This window comes from Glossina fuscipes, unplaced genomic scaffold (genome assembly GCF_014805625.2).
Source record: "Glossina fuscipes isolate IAEA_lab_2018 unplaced genomic scaffold, Yale_Gfus_2 0, whole genome shotgun sequence".
NCBI classification, from domain to species: Eukaryota; Metazoa; Arthropoda; class Insecta; order Diptera; family Glossinidae; genus Glossina; species Glossina fuscipes.
The window spans coordinates 23306020-23331104 of NW_023998414.1; the positions used below are offsets into that span (position 1 = coordinate 23306020).

Below are 25085 nucleotides of genomic sequence, written 5' to 3' on the forward strand. Positions count from 1 at the left end.
TATATATATATATATATATATATATATATATGAAGGTAACCATTTAAATTAATTCAAGATTTTTATGCTCTAAATAAGAATTTCTATTAATTCGATTTCTTTTTTCTTACTTTTTCCTTATTGCACATGAAAATTGTACTCAAAAAAAAAAAAAAAAAAAAAGAAAAAAAGAAGAAAAAAAGTGAAGCTCGTTCTGAATTTTCTAAAGTAAACTTAAATTTAAGTGGAAATAAAATCTATTCGCTTTATAAATGGTCACTAAAACAAAAGGACAACAAATGATTTCTTAATTATTTTTTCATTTTTATTGTTTTTGTCATAAGTAACTGATAGTGACGTATGAAAAAGATGATGTCATCGATGATATCGGTCAATGATTCTTAAGTGAGAAATAAAAAAAAAATTCATTATTTTTGCAAATTTCGAATATATATATTAGCCAGAGAATGCGCCAAGGCTGAAAGGATCAGCGCAACGCTTCTCTAACATCGAAGGTTGAGAGGTATCTTTATTTTGTCAAAACGTTTGCAATCTCCAGAAAGACGTATCAGTATCAGTGACTCCGCAAAGTGTATACATTCTTGATCAGCATCAAATTCTAAATCGATTTAATGATGTCCGTCTGCCTATCTGCGTGTCCGTCCGTCTGTATACTGTGTTTTGTAAACATTCTCCCGTCCACAAGAATACGGCTATCGACTTCAATTTTGTCAAAAGCTTTTGAGGTTCTCTTACGCAAGTTGGTATTATGAATGGGCCAAATCAGTCGAAGAACACGTCCATAGCATCACGAAAACATAGAACACGTTTCCTTTTCAAAAAAAATAGAAAATTGCTTTTTTTTGCCCATTTTTTCGCGAGGCTGTAGCACGTATAAAAAAATGGGAAAAATTGACCACACCCACCCAATATTATAGCGTATTAAAAGTTTAATTTGCTTGCAATACATTTATGAGGCGCAGAAACAAGCTTCAAAAACGTCATCTGGAAGGTACCGAAATATGTCCGTTTGTTCGTTTGCTCATCTATCCGCCTAAACATTCTCCCGTTAGCGAAAATGAAGGTATCGTCTACGAATTTGACAGTGACTTAAACTTTTCCAAGGACACGCCTACAACACCCACACGCCTATTAGACAAAAGCGTTTATTTTGAAAGAAGAAAATATCGACGGCGCCCATTCCCTATTATAGAGGATGAAAATTTAGTTATTTTTACTTATTTTGTCTTTTTTAGGATAACGATAATGGGTACAAAGGATTCGGTCATGACCGAGTATCATTTTTTTACTTGCCTGCTATTAAGAGTTGGAAAGGCACGCCTTCATTAAAAATAGTTCTCGAAAGAAACGTTAGAAATTTTTTTAGTCATTTCCAAGATATTTTCAAGCGGATATAGGCGACATTTTCTAGCTCGACCGCGTTAGAGTTTTAAATTTGGGTAGTTTTTCCACAATCGTAATAAATTTCGACAAATTATTAAAAATAGTTTCTAAAAAAAGAATATGAATTTTATTTAGCTTTTTTGAAAGGCATTTCCATGATTCATCAGATAACCCTATAAATATTTTACGTCTTATAATTTGGACTTAGTAGGCATCCCAATCCAACTATATCAGAGTAAACGATATAAGGCAGACGATAGGTGTCCTTACTGGTTACATTCAAATATATCTTCGCATCCTTTATATTATGTATTCTTTATTGTACATATCTGTGTATATAGAAGAAGGAAGTGCGGGTTTTTTTATAGAACTTGGTGTCCAAATATAAAGAATGATTAATCCGTTGTACTGATAAGCAGACTTTAAGGCATAGAGCAACGGCTTTAAGCCCAATAATAGTATAAAACACTTTACAACGTTAGAGCTTGTGTCAATGCACAAACTTAGGTTAATTGTGAATTTAAGTTGTGCGTGCTTGGGCATAATTTTGATTTGGAGGACATATGTTTATTAAGAAGGCAGGTGATGTCCTCAAATACACAGCAATCACACAGTTTTCTTGATCAAAGGAGAAGAACAAAAGTTTGTTATTTCTCATAACTCAAATAAATTAAAAATGATGAGAAAGCAGGTGTATAAACTAAAACCTAACATAATACATAATATAAAAGTTAAGTTGAAAAAAATAAAAAAATAAATAAATAAACAGATTGAGAGAAATAAAAATAAACAAAATTTATTTAGCCCCTGCAAGTATTCTTTTCTTTTTTTTTTTTTTGTTTCTTTCTACTACATAACTCACACAAAAGCATTTCTCTTTTCTTTTTTTTTTTCTTTTTCTGTCTCCTTTTATACAAAAATCTGCCAAACTCGATTTTATGCACTCATGCTTGGATGACCCAACATAAAGAAGACGTACCCATATATATATATATATATATATATAGAAATCTTTTCTCTTATTATGTGTTATTGTATGTATTATAGAGGTTGCTTGCCAGACTCAGGTAGCAGGCATCATAAAATCACAAAATTATAGCATTCGATTCAAGTTGAAAAACAGCTGCCATTTCTTTAAAAAAGGAAAAAAAAAGAAAGAAAAAAACGATATATTTATTTGTGTTATGATTTCACAACGTACACATAAACGATAATCTTGGGCAGCAATGCAAGATTGAAAAGCTACGGAGAGAAATCACAGCGTAAGAAAGTATTAAAATAAATGTGAAAAACCGAAAGAAACGATGAAGGGGGAAACAGGAATAAACACATAAACATGATTCATAACTAAGAGGAATACCGACTTTTTATATGCCGTATGGATGCAAGAGGTATATTAAGTTGATTATTCGTTTGAAAAATCCAATGCACGACACTCGAGAGAGATGGTTCCTAAGAGTATTGCCGCATCAAACGGCAATATATATATATATAACTTGTCTTTCATTTACTTTCTTGATAGATCAATCGCGAATTTAATGTAATTTGCCTGTGCAAATACACACTACACATTACACTGTAAAGGTAGCATAGCATAGCGTCGATTTGAAATTTTCTATATAGTATTTATAAGATAGATTCCATCTTAAATCCAATCCTCGTACCCTGGTAACTTAGAGAATTCAAAATTCGCTATTATCCCGCTATTATTTATTGTGTACATACATGTATTTTTAAACGCGCTCATATACTCTATAAAAAATTGAATTTAAGCTCTCTGCCTGAGTAAATTTCCAAGAATTGGTGTTCATAATAAAGACTTATAACCATGAAAGAATATCTCATCTTACCTTTAGTATCGTCTATAATAAAAAAAAAAAAAAAAAAAAAAAAAAAAAAAAGAAATATAAAAAAATAAAAAAATAAAAATTGTATTGTTGTATATAAAATTTATTAATGTATGAGATTGTTTTGTTATAATTTTATCTTATGAAGAGGAGAAAGGGATAAAGGGAGAGTGTTAAAATATGACCTTTGGACTCGTTGATGTTATTAATTTTTCGTAAATATTAAAAAAAGTAAAAAATAATTGTAATAATAAAACCTGTCGCTCGCTCCACTCATGCTTTGTAGTCACCATATAACAGCAATTGTTTCTATCAGCTGCAGTAAAGTTTTAAATGAGTTTTTCTTTAGTTACATTGTTTTTCCTTCTACAGGTTGTCGTCACATACGTTACTGTTGCGGTTGGTTAGCTGTTGTTGTTGTTGCTGTTGTTATTGTTTTTAAGTTCAGAAGTGAAAGACTTTTCATTAAAAAATACATTCAGTTATTTATTTATTTATTTTTTTCTTTCTTTATAAACATCGTTAAGAGCAAGATATGCTAAATTCTCGATACCGTTTGCATATCATTAAAATCTCTGAGCGGACGATGTGGGCCCGACTATCCTTTAAAGAATGTGGAAACAATTATAGCCAAACTTCAAAAGGAAATATCCTTTGTATACACCAAAGATTTGTCATAGCTAGACTGGACTCGTTATCTTGAAAAGTATCTTTTTATCATAGGTTTTTTTTTAAAGATACAATTGTATCTTTTTCTTGTATCTTTTTTTCTTTTTTCTTTTATTGAAAAAAATAATTTCCAAACAGCTTCTAAAGATCAATTTATACTATAGAAACAAGTGAAAAATTACCATAGAGTAGATGCTCGCTCTTAATGCGATAATGCATGTTGTTGATAGAAATGGTCCTGGGTCGCTTTTAATATTAAACCTTTTATAATAATCCCTGACTTTTTACTATTTTACATTTGATTGAAGATTTTAATTGGTCAAATTTTTATGCGTTGCCCAAAAGATACGAATAAGGAAAACATTTAAAATGTAAATCATATATCGAATGAGAGAAATAAATGCAAAATAAAATTTTACTCGTATAAATATTGATTAAAATATTTGCTACTCTGTCATTGACAGATGTTAGGTAAATAGTATTTTCATTCTTTACTACGAGGCAACATTCTACGGCCAATTGGCCAAAAATATATTGCATAAAAGTAAATTTTCCTATAAAATTATATTTGAATTGAATGCAAACGGATCTGTAGTTTGCAGTTTCTTTAATTAGAAATATATGTATGTAAAGGGCATGCGATAGAAAATGAATAAATCTGAAGTTCACAAATGAATTTCACAACATATCCGTTTCACTATTCGTATTACTTACTAATTCATTTTACATGAACGCAAACAAATAAGTCAAAGAATATTCTCCAGGCGAAGAATTTTCTCCTTTTAATAAAAGTCCTTTCATTACGAAATTCAACTTATGCTAGAAAGTTGTGTTTTATTTGAAAGCTTACGTATTGTAGCCACGTTTTGCAGAAAACTATCGATAAAATATCGATCAGGGCCCGGTTCAATTGTAAATCACTCGGTTCAGCGTTACTTGCTTTGTGCCTGTGCTAGCTGGACGAATGGTTGCACCTCTAAACCGTCTAAAGCGTATAACTTCTTACCGTACGGATGTATTCGATTGTTGTCAGACTTTTGTCAGAAAAGGCCTCGAGATAGACTTATATCTTTCTGCCTGTATGGGTGTCCGTTTTGGCTTTTTTTGGGTTGAACTTATAGGCTGTAGGTTTTTTGAGACACAGACATGGTAAGGCCCATGCTATTTATTGAACATGATTCGGATCGGAGCACTTTTTCGCTCATTTCCCATTAAAATCCTTTTTCTAGCTTGTCATATGCATAACAATATTAACTGGTGTAGTCTATTTAAGGTTGGTCTGTGTCCCGTTGTAACTCTCTCTAAAAGAGAGATAGAGATAGAGAGAGAGAGAGAGAGAGAAAGAGAAAGAGTGAGAAAGAGAGAGAGGGAGAGAGAGACACAGAGAGAGAAAGATAGAGAGATAGATAGATAGAAAGAAAGAAAGAAAGAGAGAGAGAGAGAGAAAGAGAGAGAGAGTGAAAGAGAGAGAGAGAGAACTAAACTAAAAATTTGAAATACGTTTTTTATATTTTTATATTTTTTTTTTTCACTGCTTAAATGGGAGAATAAACGGAAAAAGCCCTTAATTGATTCATATAATGTAACAAGTTTTGAATGCTATCTGGAAGGTATGAGCCGAATTGTATTGTTTACGCGTTTGTTTATCTATCTTTATTCAAATTTTCGTGCAAAATTTTTATTTATCTTTTTAACGAGTTATTTCTCTCCTCGCCTAAATAAATAATTTACTAACTTCAAAGAATAACAAGATTGTTTTTTCATTAAATCTTCTTAAAAGCTTCAAATGCTTCGTAAATGTGTTTTGTTGTTGTTGTTTTTTTTTTTGTTTTTTGTTTTTTGTTTTTTCTCTAAAGTCTATTTTATTCCTCTTCTTTTTTTTTCTCTTTTAAAGGGAGTATTAAAAGTTGCATTCACGTATATGTTTTTGATTGTGCGCGCGTGTGTGTGTGTGTGTGAGTAAAACTTTATTCTAGATCTGATTTTTTTATAACCACAAGTATTTTCCATTTACGTTGTTGGCTGTGGGCCAATATTATAGCTGTTTACCCATCTCTTGAGGGAGTTAGCATTACACGCTATGCATATATGTATGTATATATGGATGTACATTTGCATTCTTTTTTTTTTTTTTTTTTTTTTTTTTTTTTTTTTCATTCTCTCTATCGTTCCCTTTACATGTTAGTAATGGCTTTTTTCCCTTAATTTATTTGCCAATAAACTAAAATTTTGATGTTCTTCTTGTTGAAATTCTATGAAAATATGCAAAAACGTTTCAAGTTTTACTTTTTATTTATTTATTTCTCCTCTTTTCCTTTCCTTTTTTTTTTTTTTTTCATTATTGTTACTGTGGTTATAAATTCTGAAAAAAATGTTGGGAATATTTCAAAAAATTATTTCAATAACGAAAAAAAAGTAAAACAAAAAATACGAAAAGTAAAATATTCACATAAAATAATCTAAAGTTCGTTTAGAAAACAACTTCTCGCAGAACCGCAACGCATTTTGCAAATGATCCAGGCCCAACAAGATTCTCATCTAAGCTTAATATTACATATCGTAAATAGATAATGTTTTTCCTTTGCTTTGAACGAATAAGGGTTGATATCGATGCTGCATATAATGCAAGCAATTCTTACTGGATACTGGAGCAAATTTCATGTCCGCAAAAAAAAAAAAAAAACACGAAAATTCATTACTTACCGGTGTTGGAAACGTTTTTATAGCGACTGGGATCTAATAAAAAACTCTCTTTACGTTCCCGACATGGTTCGAGGAAATATCTTCAGGAGAGCGAGAAAAAACACTTTACTCGCCAAAGCATGGTTATAAAAGAGAAAGTTATCTATTAGTATGGTGCCCGTCCGTGTCCTAGAAGCTTCATGTAGAGATAACCGCCCGAACGATACACACTCGAAGCACGTTTGTCGATATAACGATGCATACTATGATTATCGGCCGATAAACGAGAAGAGTGCTGTAGAACCATTGTAACCGTGAAGGGCAGCGGCGGTCTTTCACGTTCTGATTACAACCATATCTTGCATTGAAGATGACTTGAACTAGATTAAGCTTTCGGCTTTCGAGAATTTTTTGCAAACGTTTTCCTTGCATACTGCAAGGGCTAAGTTCGGAATTTCGTAACTCCTTGTCAAATTAAAGAGAGTTTTTTTATGCAGTTACCGGTCCACGCAGATGTGAAGGTAAAATACTATATCGTCTAATATTCTTCTTCTGTTCTATTCTTATCTACGAACGGTATTCGACTTTATAATGCGTCAACCTTGTCATGCTCGTCATATCATCGGCTGCTCCTCGATTAAAAACTCGCTCGTTAGACATGCGTTGTTGCAAGAATTACTGTCAAAAACCTAAACTAATTAACTGAAAAGCAAAACTTGTAAATAAGATTTTCATCGCAATTTATCACCCAAGTGTACTCATAGTGTTATCTGGCAAAATTAAGAAAGTTATCGAGCATCCCGCTTACCTCTGCGATTTTTTTCGAAGGCATTAAAGAGGCAATGTCTGTTTAATTATATCGATTTGATATGGTCAGTGTGTGATGTTGGCTTCCTCGTATGGATAATCGGTAAGGGAAATATTTTTTCGTTCGATAAATTGAACGGGAGAAGTGAATTAAATTTATTAGTAAAAATTCGTTATATATTATATTCATTTATTTATTTATTTATTTTTTCCTTCTTCTTCTTCTTATTATTATTATTACGTATACAATAATCCATTTTCCCTGCTTTTGAATTGCGGTTAAAACGTTACGCGTCTGATGTCTGCTGTTAATTGAAAAGATGACAACGCATTTTTCGCCATATGACAGTGATGTTGACAGGTGACAAGATTTGTCACAAATTACGTTATTTAAACAAAAAAAAAAAAAAAAACAAGAAGAAGAAGAAAAAGAAAAAGAAGAAAAACTCTCTTTACGAATTTTTCTCATATTCATGTATGCGTGAACTGGAAAAGGACACGTATGCATACATGCAGTGGCATTAAGTGGCATCTGAATTTTTTTTTTTTAAGGGAAATTAAATACGAAAAAGATTTTGCGCGATTTGAATCTGCATATATACTTATCTTTTCTTGTGCTATTACTTGTTTTAGAATGCTAAGCTATCTAATAATTTTTGATTGTTTCTCGCCAATAGACGCATCCGGGCGCCAACAAGACTTACTTTACTGCAATTACTGCAAATAGTGCGAAGAAAATCCTATTTTTTTATTTTAAATTATATTTATTCATGTTCTCAACATACAATCGTACATCATATACTAGCCATTGAAGTTAATATGTACATGTCTTGACGATGGATGACACGTGGAAAAGTTTTACAAAAATTTAATGAAAAAAATTTAAAATAAATTGTAATAGCATTACTTAACATTAACATTTTATTACGCAGAAAAAAAAAACATCTGAACAAAAATTATGAAATATATATTCATTAGAAAATATTAATCGATTTCCAAAGAAAAAAAAAAAAAAAAACATCGCTTATAAGTAACATCCGCTTGAAAAAACGCCTTCTAAAAAATACTTGAACTCTCGCTTATCTCTTCCGTATATCATGTACAAATGTTAATGAAAATTTTTTGTTTATATAGAAAAGAAAAAAAAAAAACACACACACACAAACAAACAATTTAACATAAAACTTGCATGAATGTATTACGTATGTAGGTTGGATAAAAGTGTTTCATAAGCTTTTTACATATGTCAGTCGAGCGCTTGCGTTCACGTTATACATATGTATAATATATATGAAAGGCATACTCAACCGAATCAATTTCGATATTGTATGCGTTCGTTGCATTGTTTTCATAACATTTCAAATGAATATTTTATGCGCGTGTATGTGTGTGTATTTATAGCGAATTTCTTATAAAAGTGAAGGGTATCTGCATTTCGGCCGTAACTAAATTCAAGTTTGTAATTTAACATTCACTTCATTGTCCTTGTGTTTGTCGTTGTTTTGTCACAGCAGTGGATACCGGGTTGTTGTTTGTATCGTTGATTTCTTTTTCTTTACGATTGTTATAATTTTTAAATACATTTTTAATGTTTAACACAAATAAAAAATTAAATTCAATAAATGTTTTCCTACATATGCATATATATCTTTATACAGGTTTTGAGTTTCCATGTGAAAGCAATCTTCTTATTTAAATAATTTGTGGTTAATTTAAATTTTTGTAAATTTCCGATTGTTAGCATCTAATAAAACGAACGGAAAAATGCACGAATATTTGAGAACGAGAGTGAGTTTAATAGGCAAACGGGGCTAGTGGCAGCGAAAGCTGCCTACAAAGATTACATATTATGGGAGGTATGAAAACTTCCCCTGAAAGTGTAATTTGCCCGTAAATGACCCTAACTGTCGAGGTGATTATTATCAAGTCGCATCATTGGCGTCATCTTCTCTTGTTAGTATCTGAAGACGATTTTCAACGGCATAGTTTGTACTAGCGTTGCACGTAGTGTTGAAGCATTCGCCGGTAGTGTTTTTCTTTTGTCCGAACAATACAAAGCAGATCTTCGTAGAGGTCAAATTTTAAAGGTATATATATGTATGGGTACCGTGACTGTGACAAGTCGACAATGTTTTGACTTTGATGGGATCAGAAGAGTGTGATCTATCACCAGACGCTATTAATCGATTTTATAGGTGCGCTGCAAAAGGCAGTCCTCGCGTCTCTTATTCACCAGCCTTGAGGAATTCCTCCCATTACGATTTGTTTTCATCGATGGGTCGCTCATCCCTTAAGCAAAGCTTTGGTTTGTGCGTTGTTGTAGGAGAAACGAGTCCCGGAAAAGAGGAAATATTTTTAAAGTAATCGCATCCACAAACTGTTAGATAGGTGAGGAAAATAAACAACTAGCGATGGCAAATGCTTCAATCAAAATATTTTTTCCCTTTCATATTTAAGATTTTAGCTGAAAAAATTCAGGAAAATTCGACTCAATATTGCAATGCAAAACAATCTCTGCAGAGAAGGTGTATGTATTTTCATACTTATTGATTAACTTGCAAAGCGTAGAACAATACCTATCTAATACTATTCCAAATCGAGTAATGCGCATTGGTTGTAGTGTGGCATAGAGAAGTATGGACGGTTCACCTTGCGGTTAATTCACTTTGTATCTTTTTGCTTTGTATGTCTCGTACAGTATCGAGCACTTATTTCAATTATTACAATTACATTCCATTACATATTGTGCACTAAATAGTCGATTAAGTTGATTAATTCAGAATTGTCGAGACGGAGATTAAACTTTAGTTGATTATCATCAACGACTATGGTATGGATAAATATAGACTACTTTTCACTTTTGTTTTCACAATACTTAATAAAGATAATTATGGCTTATGCAATTTTAAATGATACATCGTTTTATAATAAATCATATGTAAATCAAAGCTTGTAGGAGCTATTTGCATGTATTTTAATCGGCGAAAATGATAAAGTAATGCGAGTTATCAATATGCGCAAAAGTTAAATCCGATGAAATTTCGCAATAAATGCCTTTGTCAAGTGAAAATTTAATTTGGCGTAAAGTTTTATATAATCATTCTCGAAATTGTCCATTTTGGTACTTTAGCGGTTAATTTTAACAAATTAATACTATTATGTATTATTATTATTATTATTATTATTATTATTTTTATTGACATTTTAGCTTCTGAGTATACGTCCGATTTTTTTTAATATGACTATCCCAAGACAAAGCTATAGAGTTCGCATTGCAGGCAAAGTTCTCAATTTCAAATAAAACTAATACAGACGTCACGTCAGGGCAAACGCGACGCGTGATAGCTTCTAAAAATTTTATTGCATTTCAAGTTCCATTTTTTAACTTAGTGCACAGCTACGTAGTAATCATCTGCACTCTGCAATGGCGGCATACGAGATGCTTCGCAGTTTGCCGATGCTTCTGGGGCTAAAAGAAAAAAAATTAAGATCAAATTGCAGGGATGTATGCAAGGGTATATTTTGTCTAAACTGCTAGGACTACTGTGTCGAATTTCAATGTCATAAACGCCATTAGTGTCTCAGTTGTCGATTTTTGACTTTTACAATTTGTGATTTTGCTGAGCAAAGAATTTTCATTCGATTGCATTCGCGAAATGAAATTTCGTCTGCAAAAACGTTCGTCGGGTTGTTGCAGAGAACGTTTGCTGAGCACACTTTGTGAGAACGTAATGTTGACAAGTAGTATAAACAATTCAAAGACGACCGATAATGAGCTGAAGACGAAAAGCGCTTAGGATGACGATAAACTCTTACCTATGTATGTCATGTCCAAAAAATCAAAGGTTTATTGCTCAAAACCCGTCGTTTTGCTGATGATGTTGGTATTGCAAAAGGCTCAAAAGTCAGCAACAGTCTACACGATATTTTGGGCCTGAAACGCGTCAAATGTCAGGGAGTTTGCTTTGAAAAAGATCGTGAGGAGATGATTTCTGATTATCAATCGGCCATGAAACATACTATTACGCATATCGTGGAAAAGGTGAGTCAAAATCTTGGTCTTACCCTTTAGACGTAGTAGTATTTCTTATAGTTGCACAAATTCAAAAAGCTACCGCTTTGGCATACAACCATTAAGTTTATGTTCATAGATCAAGTTTTGAACTCAAGTCGAATTTGCCAGAAATTTGAGAAAAAAAAAAAACAAAAAACAAAAAATGTTTGAGAGAAAGCATGAATTGCGAATATTGCTTAGCATCTCCTAAAGACTCGGTATGGAAATATTTCCGGTAAGCGAACCGATACGCTTGCAATCACACAACAAAGTGCTTATCGCCTTTCATTTAGTGAACGAGAAAAATGTCCAAGATTTTAAGACTGGAAAACGTTAAGATTTTCTCCTTTTGTCTCAATGATGTAGACGGGTAGATGCAAAAACTACTTTAGTTAGCTGTCTGACCGAGTTCAAGTTTTCTCAGCGCACTAATAAGATTTCAATTTTGTTAAACGATCGTGTATAAAAAGATTTTTGTTGAGAACGATTCTTGACACTTACGCTTCTACACCAAATATCGTAATTGAAATCCTAATAAAAAGATTCAAATGCGCGGCATATGAAGAAATACGAGAATGCTTAATAAAAAACAATCTTGAATGTTGAATTTCGCACACATAAAACGGATCAAGTTAAATGAAAGCGTCCTGTGTGTGTGTGTGTGTGTGTGTGTACGCGCCTTTAATCTGATTGTAAACGTTGGCATTTATTGAATAAATGCTTTTTATTGATTGTTACGCTTAATTTGGCGATATGCCAAATTCGTTATGTGGTTAGTAAAGATATTCAATAAAACGAGTAAAACTTCAATTGCCCCAAGTTGAAAACATTTTTCAAAAAAAAAAAAAAAAAAAAAATGATTTGTGAAAGATAAACAAGAGATCTGGTGTATAGTTAGGAGCAAGCAGTTACACTCTTGCTAGCAGTTACACTATTGCTAAGCACACAACTATAGAGGGAGGCGTCCGCTTGGGTTTGAATACGAAAAGAGTTGATTTGTTGCGCTATAAAAAGGAATCAATTGGCCAAACATTTGCTTCATTCTTGACGTATAGCTTAGCATATTATAAATATAAACGTCGTGCGAACTCTTTAGAGTGTATTCGAAACAGCAGCGATATTAATTTACACTTTTTTCTTATCATTACTGCATGTTACGAATTCGTAGGTATATATATATATATAATGTGAATATTGGGTTCGCAAATTATAAAAAAAGTGAAAGAGAACTAATTCAAAGAATTATAGGGTTGAACGGTTTGAAAGAATCGAATTGTTCTGGAACAATTTTCTTTTCTGCAGCGAATAGCTTGGCATAATACAACAATCGCCCATTTAATCAATTTTATGGAATCTCGAGCCCTTTATAGAGTAGCGCGTGCGAATTTTTATTACCCTCATTAAAATGGTGTGAAGTGAAACTTCGATTGTAAATATTATTACTTCTTCTTCTTCTTCTTGTTCAATCTTTCCATGCCAGCTGTAATATCTTTTGCTATTTTCTGGTTTCTTTTTAACATTTTCGTATATATAGACTTTTTTTTTTTTTTGATTTCAGATAGTCAATCATATAATAAAGCACACGAATGCCGTTAAATAATAAAATTTGCAATCAATGGTTGGTTGGTTGGCTTTGGACCGTGTTGAATTTTCATGATAAAATGATTTATTACGTTTCCTTGTGAAATTATTTTCCTTTCAATATGTATTTCTTTCCTTTTCTCTTCTCTTCTCTTCTCTTTTTCTTATTATTATTTATCGTAATTCACATTTTAATATCATTAAATAATATGAGCTCATAGTAATTGCTCATAAAAGTTGAATTATGTAAATGAGTTACTTTTTAACTTTTTCATTGTTAAAAATGAAATTAAATTTAATTCGGAAATTCAACCAAGAGTGAGCGGCAAGTGAACGGACTTAGATAATAAAAGTTATTATTGCTTCAAGTATTTCAAATTTGTCAGAGACTTAAGTACAGTCAGTAGAAGAGAAATAAATTTCGAGCATTAGATATAGTGCAGTGTCCTTTCTATTTCCTATATATATATGTAAAAAGTTGTAAGAGCTTTTATCGTCTTCCGTCAGTTATTCATCATATTAGAAAAAAATTTGTTATCGCATCTCTGCTCATTATCGTAGACTGAAGTTGTAGTTTGTAAGTCAGCCAAGCAAAATGAATCTATTTGTTCTGTCTTTCGAGCAAACCAATTAAATTATGGAGTATTCCTTGTATAGCGTGTTACTTTTCAAGTCATTTTCTATTGTCCATCCTATTGTCTCAGTTCGTTCGTGATTATTCATACATTAGGTGATTCAGATCATTTTTCCGTGATGCTATTCAAGTGTTTCTAATCTCTCTGGCAAGATGGCGATAGAGTGTCGAAAAAACGATATTGGTTCGCGAGTGAAAATGCCCGCGAGCCAACCAGTGCATGTTGCAACAAGTGGTAATCAGAAGGCGCTATGTCTAGTGAGTACACTGGGCGCACCACAACTTCACATTCGAGCTGCAATAACATATTCTAGAAACTCTTGTAACGTGTAGCCTAGCATTGCCAGGCTAGAGAATGACGACTGCGTCTTTTAACCGCAATAACAGTTTCATTTGGTTATAGCGACACGTAATGCACTACACTTTGCTAAACTCATCGTATGCACAGCAAAACTTAATGGCCAGGAATATGCCGTTTCGATGTCGATGTGGATGGCTCTCGTCGACTAGCTCATGACTCAATGTTCACCGACAGTCGCAATACGCGTGTGTTACCAATTCTTTCCCCTTTTCGCATCTTTCCCATTCCATATAAGCATCGAGAAGTAGTTGACTCATTAACTGCTAAGCAGTTCTTTGAGCTCTTTGAGAGTTTGAGGTAGGTTTGTGTAGGTTATCGCCCGTAAATTCTTGCAATTCATTGTTTTCGAACTTTTTTAGTCCGCCAAGTGGTTCTTCTCCGTGGACATCACAATAACGACTTTTGAACCGTTTAAACCAAAACCGAAAATTTGGATATGATGATGATGATGATGATGATGATGATGATGATGATGAGCAGCATCACTCTAAGCTTGAAGAGCTTCGACAGCAAATAACAAAATTAATGAGTTTTAAGCGTTCCATGATGAATGCTAAACGGATAACTGTTATTTTATGTAGAGAAAGGTTGAAAATATCGAATTTAGCCGTTGTGCACATTGTGTACATTGTCTGTGGTCTCCAATGACGTTCGAAGTATACTTTATCACATACCTTTCAATATTCGTCGTGTAGTTGGTTTCAGTGCGAGAAAGTGGTTTTCCAAATATTGGAAAACGCCCCATAATTTAGGTAACGTATTTGACGTATTTTGATGATATGGCGTAGTTCGGGTTTGAATTAAAATTTGATGCTCTCAGTATTTTCTGACTTGTGCGAACATTTCAAAAATCCTCATCTCTACGCAGGCGCGTTTTTCTATATTCATACATACATATATATATATATATATATATGTGTGTGTGTGTTTGTATTTTCCGAAAAAACTAAAAGAACAAGAGAAAGAAATAAAATAAAATAAAATAAAAAAATTATATCTTCTTAATAAAATTTACACTTGAAGTTTACTTTACCGTTGAGTAATTTTTAGTGTTTGCATGTGATTTTGTGCAAAGTTGCTATACTCGTTTAGCTTGGTTCATATTTATTTATGTAATATATTGCTCGTTGTGAAGAGTTAATAACCATTATGATAAACACATGAAGATAATGATATTTATTTTATCCATACCTCAAGGTGTTTTCTTTTATATGTAAGTTTTGTTTATTGAAAAAAACCTCTCTATCACTGAAATGAAAAGACAACAAAACAACATCTTTTAAATATCATTATAGTCAAGCAGCAAAAGACTGCCAACAGCGGTAGAGAAGATAACAATCAACACAACAGAGGAAAATGAACGACAGAAACAAAAAAAACAGAAAAAAATGAAAAAAAAAAAATGAAAAAACACTTTAATTGTAGAATACATTAATGTTCAAAAGACCAGAAATTGCTGGTTAAAAGAAAACTCAACACAAGAAAGCTGGCTATAAAGGAAAAGCAAAATAAAAAAAAAAAAATAAAAAAAAATCCAAATAAAATAAAACAACAACCTGTGTTTTAAAAGCCGCCTCAAGAAGACTGCGTTGGTCTTCCATCATGAACATCAGACAATTTCAGTTCACGACACTATACACTTTAGAGCATGAAAGTAGCTGCAGTTTTTTTTTTTTTTTTTTTTGTTGTTTCTCTCCTGTGTCTTGCTCTTTAATAAGATTGTTTAGATGCCGGCTACGACGGCAAAAGCTATTAAACAAAAAATACTGAAATCGTTAAGGTGCAATCAAGTAAATTTTTAAGTTGAGATTTACTTTTTTTCTCTGGTCTTCCCGTTTTCTTTTTATTTTGCTTTCCATTTTTCTTTTTTATGCGGTTGCAATTTTTTATGTGTTATAACTTAATGGTTTGGCGAAGGGAGTGTTTTTTTTTTTTTTTTTTTCTTTTTTTTTTTTTTTTTGCTTTTTTTAATTTTATAAAATTTTTGGTATTTTTCTTCTTATTTAAAGACGTTAACCAACAGTTATTCGCTTTAGGGTTTGCGTAGTAGACAATGAACGAAACATTCTGATCGTATCTATTGTAACGAAGTATTTTGGACTTTTCCAACCACGAAAGCAATTATATTCTATTTTATGATTTTTAAGATTATATTGGAGGCCTCTCGAAAAGAATCAACGAAATTATCCGTGTCGCTGTTACTCTCTTACTTGAAACACTACTGCCCTTGTTGTTTTAGCTTAAAGGAAGAAACGATCATCATCGCCAGAACGGGCAGACTACCTCACATATTGCGGAGGAAATATTGGTGAAGATTATCTAACGCGAGATGCAAATATGATTTTCTGTGTTAAGAGGGTCAAAACTGCATGTGGAGTATGGACTTAGAGGTAACTTGCTTGGTATTCTTTCCCCATAAGACTGACAATGACCATAGACATAAATAAATTCTATTCACTAGTAGTCGAGTGGATGAAGCACCGAGATTAACAAGTCTGTATTCGCGGATTCAAGTCTCAGTGCGTTAGAGTTTACTTTGGTCGTAGCTATATAGTGTGTGTTCAGTCGATGAAGACATAAGACTTTCCGATTGGGCATAAGGCTCCACTAGGCAGCCGCGATCACCGTATATCATTCCCTTTCTTTAATTCTTCTTCTTCTTATTCTTCTTCTTACACGAACTGGGAACATCGGCTGAGTTTGGTCATTTAAACAAAGAATGACACGCGGTCGGTAGTTTTTGCATTCTGAAAGGACAATTGTTGATGAGGACGTGAAAATAAAAGTGTGTTAGTTAATGCAAAATGCCAAATAAAAACTTGTGAGGCAAGCGAGAGATTAGATTTAACGAATCATTCATTTCGACGAGCCTTTTGAAGTTACATTCCGATATGCTGGCTCCGAAATATACCGAACGGCTGTCACGTCAAGTCTTATTGTTATGGCATAACCATCGTTTCTGGCGGTAGTAACGTTTCATTTTTCGTTCTTATCAAATTTCTCATATTCAACAATGAAGCAGAAGTGGTGAAGTTTAGATTAATTTGCATTTAGCCGGTTAATGATTAGGTGTATAGAGCGAAGAACAATTACAGCAATCGATGCTACATGATTCCAAGCGGACTGACAGTATGACTTCGAATGGAAGTTCCGTGCACTTTACTCATTTGAGAAATGAATTAATCCAAGAAACGGTTACTATATAGAATTTGAACTCCAGGCGATGTTGTTTTTTCTCTTTGTTAGGAAATGTAACGAAAGGAATTATATCGAGCGAGGTATAAGATCTAAGGTCAACATTTTCAACGACTGGACATATCAGTTATATCGATAACTATTCTTCTACACTTTGCTTTTCAGAATTTTGTTTTGTTTGGTCGTTTCTGCGAATGTGAACTTATAATTAATTATATTCTGCGGAATCCAGATGTGTCAGGTGTTTGAGAAATTCTCTTGTAAATAACTTTAATAGAAATCTAAAAAATATCCACAATTATTACATGAGAATGTAGAAGATAAGTTACGTATTAAAGTTTATTATCTCTTCAAAGTCGCCACAATCGACTAATCAAGCTAAAGATAAATATTTGTGGTGTCCCTATGTGGAGATATGGTTTGCGGGGTGTACATTGAGTACATTGAGAGTTTATCGCATCTGGACATGAAACTCTGAAAATGATTTTCGATCATTCGATTTTAATTGCACTCTGTTCAATGTCAGAGCGGGACAGATCGATTACAAGTTCTTAGGCTTCATCGAATACTTCACGCTATGCAGGAGTCCGCAGGACTTTTGCAACATGTTTTATCGTTTGTCAGCTAGGAATTGGCTTGAAACATAAAATTTAAAGTAAACTTTTTATTCAATAAATTTTTGCATTGTTTAAATGGATGAAAAACAAATGTAACTTTGGTCACATTCATTTTCTGCGCCCTTTATAATAATAAGATTCCTATACTATATATAATACACTGTTGTTGTTTGTTGGCAGAAGAGTAAAATTATTAATTTTTCTACCCAGACATTGAATAGACTGAAATGTGTTGAGACGAAGCCCTGCTGTTCCAAATGATGGATGGTAAGTCACTACGGATCACTTTTATTATTATTATTTCTTTGTTCAATGCGATCCATCATTCAGGACATATCCTCTGTACGTACTTGGACTAGATGATAGTGAGAAAGGGAAATAATGAGAGAGAAATAGTGTTTAACCATAGCTTTGGAGATGTATGCCCGATCGGTAAATGTTATGACTTTACCGAGTAGGCATTCATTATAATTAGATCTCATGCGAATCGTAATTAATGTATAGTCTATCACATTGGGAAAGTATAAAAGTAATCTTTGTAGCTAATAAGTAGTCAGTAGTCAGTGTTTTCACTACTACGGAAAGGAAATAGAAATTAATTTCATTCAAGATGACCTTGTTTTTCGCATTAGATGGAATCTATTATAGAGAAAAATCGCTAATAAAGCCGGAATGAAAAGAAAGCTTAGCTGGTATGGTAATACCTAGGAATACGTATGGTATACGTACGCTGTTCTTAAGCATGTTATAGACTGCACTTGATAATTGGGGTATGGCAACTCATCAATAACTCAGGATTTGTCGAAAGTTAAGCAAACTTAGCTTCAATATTTTAATATATCCTCTATGAAGAAGCCAGTGCTGCCAGGTTACCATTTACTTTGGTAGATGAGATAATTTTTGCATGAAATTAAGTGTACCTTAAAAGATATTTAGAACAATTTTTTTCATATCTATCAGCGAAATATGGGGACATATTAGGTTAGTGAATTCATTTGCAGCACCGCGAATCCCATTATCGGCGTAAGATTTTAGTTTCATGTAATTCTGTATTACATTTCACGCCTGGAAGGCTTAGAGTAAGATAAATGAAGGTATGAAGCCCAAAAATCGCTTATATAGTTTTGATTGATGGCCGTAGGTTAGATTTGAATATAGATTTGGTCCGCTCTTAACCATACCTCGTCAAATTGATATAAAACTTGAAACGAACGTTTGTTTTGGTATATGCGAGAATGAACTTACGTTGATTCCGCTTGTGTTGATCCGCTTAAACAACCGTCCGCAAGAACTTTTAAATACACATCAACATTTAAACAGTTTTTGTACCCATCTAAAAGATTTGTCTTTTCTCTTTTACTACGAACTATAAAACTTGTATTGTAAGAACATTATCGTGTTACTAAAAATGATCATCAAATATACATACATACATATATATTATTTGACTGATGTAGTATGTAGCAATGATTGATTCCAGCATTTTAGACAATTTTTTGGGTATGTTAAAAACGCATTAAGTATTTGCATCTAGCAAAATATCCTTAAATTGACCTTGCAGTACATTATTCATCACAATTTGATTTGGTGTAGCACAAGCGTAAAGCATAAAGCACAAAGCACAAAGCATTTGCACTCATTTTATTACTGTAGAGGGCATTTTCAGCTAACATACAGTTTACCTTTTGATTTTTTATTCATCTACGTTGTTTGAACATTTTATTTTTAGTTTCGGTAATTGCTTGACTATAGTCCCAAGCTCAAATGTTAAGCAATTTAAAAGATGTCGAACTTACAAATATGAATTGTTTTCGTACATTTATTACATTAGCTCAGTTCATGTTTTTATATACTGACTCAATAAATTAAATTATTATTAAATTTAATAACTTTTTGTTACTCTCCAATGTGGTCATTGGAAGAAGTGTGAATTGAAAAGTATCTCAGTATTCCAGGCTTAAAGCATCCCATTTATTGCATTCATTACGAGAAGGTGAGCGTATACTCATGCAATACCTAGAAGCAATCTTCAAAGATTCTATAAAGTTTAAATATCGTTGATTCGCATCAATTTCGGAACTTATCTAGGTATGTCTGTCCGTCTGTCTATCTGCGCTAAACATTTTGCTTTGGGAAGCCAAATTTTCTCTTTTTTTTTGCATTTCGCACATTGTCTTAATTGTTTAATAGCATTGTATATATTAGTGGCTGGTGCTAACTCTTCAGAACCTAGACCACTAGTATCGTACTGGTACAAGGTATAACAACTTTTGGGCGGACGTATTGAACGCTCCGAATAATGGAAGAAAGACCAAACTTTCTGCTCGTCTTTCCGTTTTTGTGATCAACCTACAACCTACGGGGCGAATAGTATGGCTTATCATACCGTACACCATATGTGATGCGACGTATATTAAGTTTGTGCGGACGTATGTAACACCCAGAAAGGCTTGAGATAAACCCGCATTTATAATATTTGAATCGATGTGCAGTTGTTTGTCCGTCATTTATTTTTGTATTCAATCTACAAGTCGGACTTTTTGGGGTTATTTTAACGAAGTTTGCTACATTCGTGTGCAATCATCCAAGGCCGAATACTATCGAAAATGGTGTGGATTGAAGGGCTGTTTCGGCGAACTGGTGTAGGGTATTTAATGTGTCCTACTTAATTAATGCTTAACTCATTAACATTGTAATACTAAGAAAATGAAAACGATTATCGCCAGCGAAAGAAATATTTTAGTTAGACCTTATCTTGCATTTTAATCTAGTGTCTCATGAGGAATTTTTTTTTTCTTTTTTTTTTTTGTGTACAAAACTTAGATTTTTATTCTTTTCTAAAAAAATAAGCGACAACTTGAACTGAGTCAATTATTTCAAAGCATTAAAAGAAAAAGAAAATAAAAACAACAACAACAACAATAACAACCACAATAACAAATAATTTAGCTTTTCTTTCTCATGCTTTCATTGCTGTCGGTCGTCTGAACCATTGCCACTGTATTGCTTATGTTGATCTGAAGCCATTCTATGGTTTGTTAACTCATGATAAGCATTGCTTGCAATACTGCGTTCTCGATTGCTGTTTGCTGCTTTTTTTGTTTTTTTGTTTTTTTCCTTCTTTGCACAACAATTTCTCTTCCATTATGCATCTATAGAAAAAAGTCATGTAGGGGCAAAATTAATGTTATGTTTTCAGAAAAGGAGAATGTATTACAACGTACGATGCCGAGAAGAGATGTTAAAGGTAAAAGAAAAGAAGATAAATTTTTATCAATTACCATACACGCATACCTTACACGTCGTCTTTATAAAAGAGAGAGAGAGAGAGAGAGAGAGAGAGAGAGAGAAAGAACGAAAACCATAAACTGCAATACATTTGTAAATGTTATTTGTAATGTACGGGTAGGGTCTGACGTAAAAATCTTTTTTAACCTAAATACCATAAATAAATTGATTTTGCATTTAAAAGTCAAGTTGACAATTATTTAACTTAAGATAATTTTCATGTAAGATTTACAGACAACCAACCACACATTTACAGACGTAAAACACGTTAATGTAACATTAAACATTTTCAAGAGTGTATGCAACTGATCGCTTGCATTAAAAATGTCATTTTGCCATACGATTCCAAGATAACGTCGTGGAAATTCTACTACTATGATGAAAAGGCGCCTTTGCAACAGTTTTTTCTTCTTTTCTTGCATAAAAAATTCAAATAAAATTTATCATATAAAAAAAGCGTAGGGAAAATATTTTTAGAAACTTTTTTTTTTTTTTTTCTTTAATTTTTTTTTCACTTTTGGTTAGTGTATTCCTTAAAGCTTTTACAAAAAAAAAAAAAAAAAAAACAAATTTTTAATACTTCAGTTTTTGCTGAAATTAAAGGCTGTACCAATAAGTTGTGAGTATGTTTTGATAAAATTCAAATTTCTTTAGAAAAAACTTGTTACAAATTACCAATATTAGGCGAGGAATCTCGACTAGCAAGTCCATGGTCGTGGGTTCGAACCTCAAATGCGGTAGAGTTTTTAATAAAAACCGATAGCCTTAGATGCTAGTGCTTTTAAGAGTTTAGTCTTATATATTTAGTCTATAATAATAATAATAATAATAATATCTATTGTATTTTGATTTTTATCTTTGGGTACCTTGGGGATACTCACGTCGTAGAAATTTCGTGATTTCGATGTCAAAAATTCATTGATACACTTTCGCGGGTCATTAACTTTGCTGAGCCGATAATCTACCAAAATCAGAAGGAGACAAGTCTCTTCCCAAGCCAAGGGGAAGAGATTATTATCCTTCTCCTGAGGGTTACTTCCCGAATTAATTTTCCTGGAGATAGACCTACGTGAACGTTTAGCGTTTTCAATAGTATAATTTTTTTGCACGAAATGTCGATAATCACTATTAAACCGTTCCTATGGCTTATTGCATTCTCATTCTAAGAGAACTTAATCACATTCGTAGCTTTAGGTACATTTCTTTTCCCCTTTAATTGACATTTCAAGACGGTGCCCTTCTTCGACGTGATTATATCATAGATGACTGACTCGTCTTGGTTTACGAATTACGTGTATGCCTAAATCGGTTTGATGATAATCAAAAACCAATACACTTCACAAATATTCTGGTTCATATTTAAAGCGTATATAAATGTGTATGATAATGAAGCATAATATGTAGTAGGATCTATCTGTATTTGCATGGGTATAAAAAAAAAGAAAAATTTTATTTTACACTCTCTTTAGGTTAATGCGACGAAAAGTTTCATATATTTGCAGTTGCAGTGTGCGAACAACCGAACGTCTATTCATTCATTCAAAAGCAGGCATAGATGCCCGTTTTCTGTTGTGTGTATATGTGAAACGAATAAAATCGTTTGAAACGTACCCTAGTTCAGTTCCTACAATGCAGGCTTGATGTGCCAAAGCGATCCAGACTATTAATTACCGAACTAGGACACCTTCGAATTGGAGAACTACGTCTGAAAGGAATAAAATTCGTTTCGATCTCTAAAACGTGTCCCGATTATGCTCGCTTATATTTATATTTTGTGAATAAGTTTACAAAGTCCAGCTTTAAAATCGGCCAGATAGTTCAGATTACATACCCGTCAGTGTCGCAATATAGATTTAAATCCGCAACAATTGAGTTATTAATCGCGATTTCTATGCATCTCTTTGACTTTGTATTGGACTACTCTCGTGCAATGACACCACTACCGTGTGGTTTTTTCCTCCCCTATTGAGGCTTCTTATATGTTAAATAATAATTACAATGAACTGTGGTATGATCGGACATTTGTTTGTTGAAGTAAGTGAAAACTTAAGTTTAGAATCTTAAGTTTATTTTCATCAAGATTGGATCGCGAATCATATCTATTGTATTGTTAATGGTATTTGACACATAGCGCTTGTGCTTGTACGAAAGCGTATTAATGTCTCGAAATGTTCGAATTTCATAAGAAGCTTGCGGCAAAAGGACTTGAATTGAAAACTGAAATTAAATTTCCAAAATAAATGGCATCCCTATCGCAATGCATATCGTAGCCGAAATTGAAATTTTTCGAAAGAAATTATTACCAATAGACCCGCGTGGTAATGCGGTGAAGACATCTTACTTGATCGGTGCAACATTTCCGTCTAAGCAAGGGCGGGAAGTGAAACTTTCAGCTTCACATATACGGTAAATGAGTTAATATATCTGTTGATGTGCCGCGAAGAGGCGTATAATTAGTTTTTATATTGGTTCACAGTCAGCATTTCATCAACGTTTATTGGTTCAAATTTACGTTGACCTAATTCCGACTAATTCTTTCGTTTTAAAATAAAATGAGATTAATATAATCACTATCCGAGCAAGACGGAATATTCATTTTATTGACCTGTTTGTAATATCGAAATGAAAACACCATAGCCTTTACATTATAGAAGTGATATATATGTGTATGTATATTGATCGATTTTAAACAGATTTCAATATATATACATACTGTTGTTCGCAACTATTAGTACATAGGAATTGTAAGTCAGTAGTAGGAATGAAACGCACCCGATAAGTTTGATTTTTTAAAAGCTTGCTATTCAAGTCAAAGATTTTTTTTGATATAACTCGCATTCTCTCCAGCAATTTTGCACTCAGCTTAACTGATATCGAAAGTGTAAAAAGAGATCTGCTTATGAATGTAATAAGTGAAACAGAAAGAATAGCGAAAGAATTGAAAGAAAGAACTGTAAGCGTTTTCTAAATTTAATCGAAATATCTATCGGGAATGGCATGGAGCGAACGAAAAACGAATGCATTGACTTATCACCGTCATCGCCTAATGACACGTTGACAAATTCGTTATGAATGAAAACAAATTGTATGCTTCAACTAGTTGACATTGGAAAGCGACTCGAGGCGTAAGTAGCTTTCTTATGAGCTTTTGTTGTTATTTGTTGCTTAATTCGGCCAGTTTGTAAATATATACACTTTATGAATCTTTTGTAAATTTATATACACATATTTGGCTTGCATTCAGTTTGATTTCGACTTAAATGTATGGTTTTTTGTACTGTTACTTGATTATTTTTTCCTTTTGACATCAGAGAAAAAAAAGGGGGAAAAAAAACATTTAAAAAAAACCTTAAAAACAAAAAACCGGATTTTTAGTTGGTAACTTTTTATTTTGTATTTGTATTTGTATTTTTTTTTTTTTGTTTTCTTTTAACACGGAGCTTATAAACGAACGTACACGGTATGATAAAACGGTTTTATAGCGTTGATAACTACGCGTAGATTTTTGTTTTGCCTCTACCTCACTTCTCTCTCTCACGCTCACTCTCTCTCTTTCTCTCTCTCCCTGTCTCTTTCATATCCATATGAATTTGTCTATTTGACAATAACCTTTGGCACTTTCCAAATTGTTCACGTATTTCTGCCATATACACACTACTTTTTATAACTTTTATTCTGTTGCGCAGATTTACCCTAAAGGGTATTTAAAATCTGTCTTGATCCATGGGCAACTCGTTTAAATTTATGAATTTTTTTTTTCTCTTTTATTTTTATTTTTATTTCAAATTTTCTTTTTTTTTTTTTTTTTTTTGTACTGCTTTAACTGACACTGCAGTGCGTCATATGATTTCGTTAAATACGATCTCCTGTGTAGAGTATTGTTGCGGTGCTGATAAATTTCCGGTCAAAAAAAAAAAAAAAAAAAAAAACAATACAAAAATTGTTGGTTTGTTTTTAACGATTGTTT

The 25085-nt window shown here is 32.7% G+C and overlaps 1 protein-coding gene across 4 annotated transcripts in view; it reads left to right on the top strand.

The window, feature by feature from the left end:
• Nucleotides 1–25085, top strand: part of LOC119644660 (probable serine/threonine-protein kinase tsuA) — a 117415-nt gene that overhangs the window by 33849 nt on the left and 58481 nt on the right. The window contains exon 1 of one of the 4 annotated variants that reach the window (XM_038044323.1): nt 5491–5509. The exons of 2 other annotated variants lie outside the window; for them this stretch is intronic. The gene's annotated coding sequence lies outside the window, so the exon portion shown is untranslated. Of the gene's footprint in view, nt 1–5490; nt 5510–11411; nt 11431–25085 lie in introns of those variants that run through there. One more of the 4 variants, XM_038044324.1, reaches the window with a different exon arrangement.